Here is a 5,000-nt window from a genome sequence, read left to right as displayed (position 1 = left end):
AGAGGGAGAAGGGAATGAAAGAGGAGGAAGAGCAGGAGACGAGGGATCAGAAGGAGAGAGAGGAAGAAGAGTCGGGGAAGGGAGAAGAGAAGGAGGAGGAGGAGGAGGAGTGGGAGAAGAGGAGGAAAGGGAGAAGGGAATGAAAGAAGAGGAAGAGCAGGAGACGAGGGATCAGACGGAGAGAGAGGAAGAAGAGTAGGAGGGGAACACGGGAGAGGAGGACAAGGGAGAGAGTTGGGGAAAGGAGAAGAGGAGGAGGAGAGGGAGAAGGGAATGAAAGAGGAGGAAGAGCAGGAGACGAGGGATCAGATGGAGAGAAAGGAAGAAGAGTAGGAGGGGAATACGGGAGAGGAGGACGAAGAAAACAGAAGAAGGAAGGGAGAAGAGGAGAAGGGCGAAGAGTAGGAGGGGAGGAGGAGGAAGAGGAAGAGTCGCGAGAGGAGGAGAAATGTCAGAGGAGTTGTGAAAAGGGATTAAGGAGGAGGAGGAGGAGGACATAGAAAGAGAGCAACGGATGGGCAAATGAGACAAAGAACAACAAGAATGAGGAAGAGTGGAGGAGGAGGAAGAAGAGGAGGAGGTGGAGGAGGAGGAAGAGATTTTAGAGGAGGTGGAGGAGGAAGAAGAGTGTTTAGAGGAGGAGAAATGAGGAGGAGGTGGTAAAGGCGAGGAGGAGGAGGGGGAGAAGAGGAGAAGAAGAGGAGTGATGGTAAGTGAGTAGTAGTAGTAGTAGTAGGAGGAGGAGGAGAACAATCATGAGGCAGACTGAGGAGGTGAAGGAAGAGTAAGGTGGACAAGGAGATGAAAAAGAAGAGAGAAAGAGAAGAGGAAGAGGAGGAGAAGGACGAGGAGAAAATGAAGAATAGGAAGAGGAATGGGGCGATAATGAATGTGGGAATTGGAAAGACGGGAATAAAGTATCTTGAAGATTTTTTTCTTTCTTTTGCGTCAGTGATGATGAATGACAGTAGTATTTGTCAATTCAACCATTGGAGGGTGACAGGTATGATTAGGATGGTTTTAGTGGTAATGTTGATGATGTTGTTGACAATTTTGCTCTGTTGTTGTTGTTGTTGTTTGGTAGTGGTGGCTGTGGTTGTGGTAGTGACAGATCGAAAAGTGGTATATTCTTATTATAGGCGTAAGAATATAAGAAGGAGGAGAAGAAGAAATAAAGAAGAGGGAGAGGGAAAGAGAGGAGTGACGGGCGAGAAAAGGAAAGAGAGGAATGAAGAGCGAGAAAGGGAAAGCATAAGAGAGAGAGAGAAGAGAAAGATAGACAGAGGAAAAAGGTGGAGGAAAAAAAGAAAGGATTTTTTGAAAAGGGACCAGAAATACAAGAATTTTGGAGAGGATAAGGAGGATGAAAGAAGATAGAAAGAGAACATGACAACGAAGGAGACCAAGTTGATAAACGGAGATGTGCGGAGAAGAGGAAACAGACGAGGAAGGGGAAATAAGAGAAAGCATATAAAAAGTAATTGAAGGAGGGTGATGTTGATCATACATACATACATACATACATACATACATATGTACATACATATATAAATTACCTACTCCTGAGTCGTGTTTTCTACGTTTCCACCATACATATATACATACATACGTACATACATACATATATACATACGTACGTATATACATACATACATACATACGTACATACATACATATATACATACATACGTATATACATACATACATATATACATACATACATATATACATACATACATGCACACACACATACATACATACATACATATATACATACATACAAATATACATACGTACATATATACATACATATATACATACATACATACATACATACATACATACATACATACACCAAAAGGCCCATTTCCCCTTATAAGGAAGTCTGTCTTAGTCATAGGCACACCCATCCTTCACCCATCCCACACCCGTTTGTTGCCCTTTCCATCTTTGCTCCCGCCCACAGTTCGAGTCAGAGACAATGCAGCGAGACATAGCAGGGCCCGACAGCTGAAGCTGCTCTACCCCCACAGCTTCATTACATTAGGAACCCCCTCCTCCCACCAACTCGAGAATGTGCACAGTAAACAAGATGGAACTCCGTTGGGCCGCGTCAATTTCGCATCCACTCCTAACCACTCTCCATTCACACCTGCCACTTGTCCACTCACTTCCCTGCTCGACAGACATTCTTCTTCCACCCGGTGTACCCTTTTCATCTCCTTCATCCAAGTTATATTTGGTTTTCTCCTGAAATCTATACCATCTTCCTCCCCTTCCACTCTTTATTAGCTCGTCTTTCTTCACTTTTTCTTTCCATGTGCTCAAACCATCCCAGTATTCTGTGATCAATCCTATCCGGTGATGCTGGAAAAAAGGGAATATGTATATATATACATATATATACATATATATATATGTATATATATATATATATATATTATATATATATATATATATTATATATATATATATATATTTACATATATAAAGGAGGCAAGAGGAGAGCAGATGTGAAATGGGGTAAGAGTATGACAGAAAATTTTGAAAGTAATAAAAAGATGTTTTGGAAAGAAATTAAGAGAGGAAGAGGAGGCGAATCAAGTAGAGAAGAAAAGGTAAAAGGTGCAGATGGAGAGATGATAATGGAAGAGAAGGCAGTAAGAGGAAGATGGGCTGAATATTTTAGGGAGTTGCTAAATGTGAAGGAGGATAGGGAGGGAAAGATAGCTGCAGTGGGAAATGGTAAGAAAATGAGAGTGATGAGTGAGGAGAATGGAGGAGAAATAAGGAAGGATGAAGTGAAGGCAGTTGTTAAGATGATGAAAGCAGGTAAGGCACCTGGTCTGGATGGATGCCATGCAGAATGTCTGAAAAGGGGAGGTACAGTGATGGTGGACTGGCTGGTGAGGCTATTTAATGTTTGCTGGAGAGAGGGTAGAGTGCCGGAGGGCTGGAGGAGTGCCTGTATAGTTCCTCTTTACAAGGGAAAAGGGGACAAGTGTGAATGTAGTAGTTTCAGAGGGATTAGCTTGTTAAGTGTAGTTGGGAAGGCTTATGGGAGGATCTTGATTGAGAGGATTAGGAGAGGAACAGAAGGAGTAATTGGTGAGGAGCAGTGTGGATTTAGGACAGGTAGAGGTTGTGTAGATCAGATCTTTGTGGTAAGACAAATATGTGAGAAAGCTATAGGAAAGGGGAAGGATGTTTTTTTGGGCTTTTATGGATCTGGAAAAGGCTTATGATAGGGTAGACAGGAAGGCACTGTGGGAGGTTATGCGGATATACGGGATAGGAGGAAAGCTTCTGGGAGCTGTCAAGAGTTTTTATGAGAGTAGTAGAGCTTGTGTCAGGATTAGAAATGGAGAGAGTGAGTGGTTCGAGGTAAAGGTGGGACTTCGTCAAGGATGCGTTATGTCGCCCTGGCTGTTCAACTTATACATGGATGGGGTGGTGCGAGAGGTAAATGCAAGGGTAGTGGGTCAGGGATTGGAGAAGGTTAAAGAAAATGGAGAAAAGTGGGAGGTGAGCCAGCTGTTGTTTGCGGACGACACTGCGCTTGTGGCAGGATCGGAGGAGGGATTGAGGAAGTTGGTGGCAGAGTTTGGGAGAGTATGTGATAGAAGAAAGCTAAAGATAAATGTGGGTAAAAGTAAGGTGATGAGATGTACAAGGGGTGAAAGTGGCAGTAGACTGGAAGTGAGCATTAAGGGAGAGCGACTGGAGGAAGTGGATAGATTTTAGATACTTGGGTGCAAAGGTAGAGTGAAGGTGGAGGTAGAATGTAGATTGAGAGAAGCGAGTAAATGCCTGGGTGGATTAAAGAGTGTAATGAGGAATAGACATTTGGGAATGGATGCTAAGAGGAGACTGTATGAAGAAGTGATTGTGCCAACAGCACTGTATGGGGCAGAAACATGGAACATAAGAGAAGAAGAGAGAAGGAGTTTGAATGTGTATGAGATGAGGTGTCTGAGAAGTATGATGGGGGTTACTAGGCTAGATAGAGTGAGAAATGAGGAGGTGAGGAGGAGAACATGGGTGGAAAGGGCGTTGGGAGATAGGGTTGATGAAAGAATATTAGGATGGTTTGGACACATGGAAAGAATGAGTGAAGAAAGACTAGTAAAAGAGGTATGGAAGGCAGATGTGGAGGGAGTGAACATGAGGGGACGTCCTAGGATGAGGTGGATGGATGGGGTGAAGGTGGCTTTGGGGAAGAGGGGAATGTCTGTTGAGGAAGGACGGGAGAGGACAGAAGACAGGGGTGAATGGAGAATGGTTTTATATGGATGATGATGTGATTGCATGAGGTGGAATGGGTGGGGGGATGGAGAGTGAGGTAGTATGTGTGAGCAAAATTTTGACGCAGCCTGAAGGGATTTCTCCCCGTCTTCTCCTTTTATGCAATGGGGGGACGGAGAGGGGGAGTCGCTGATTTAATGAAGCGGCGTTGCTGTGGATGTGCTGTGTCTTGCGACATTGTTTCTGACCAGGGCAGTGGACAAGGTGCAGGGATGACCCGTCATCCAGGAGGTGCTAAGATAAGAGGGAGGGTGGAGGGGTGTGGAGTGTATTCAGGGATGGAATGGGTGGAAATGATTTTATGCCTTTTCCTTTTTGGCTACCTCCCTTGTAAGGGGGAAAAAGCCTTGGTATATGTATGTATATATATATGTATGTATATATATGTATGTATATATATGTATGTGTATATATATATGTATGTGTATACACACACACACACACATATATATATATATATATATATATATATATATATATATATATATATATATATATATATATATAGACACTTGAAACCCACTAGAGGAGAAAATATACAGGGTGTGGCGCGGAAACTTCCCGATTTGATAAACTGTTTACATTTCACAATTCTTTATTCTAATTTTAAGCCTGACACACAACAAGGGAGATTTACTACTACACAAATTAGAAAACAATATCTTTTAATTGTCCACAACCATAGTCAATACACT

The sequence above is a fragment of the Oratosquilla oratoria genome, chromosome 18, assembly GCF_046742065.1.
Source record: "Oratosquilla oratoria isolate Oo_2021 chromosome 18, ASM4674206v1, whole genome shotgun sequence".
NCBI lineage: Eukaryota > Metazoa > Arthropoda > Malacostraca > Stomatopoda > Squillidae > Oratosquilla > Oratosquilla oratoria.
Note: the sequence above shows the minus strand (reverse complement) of the source record.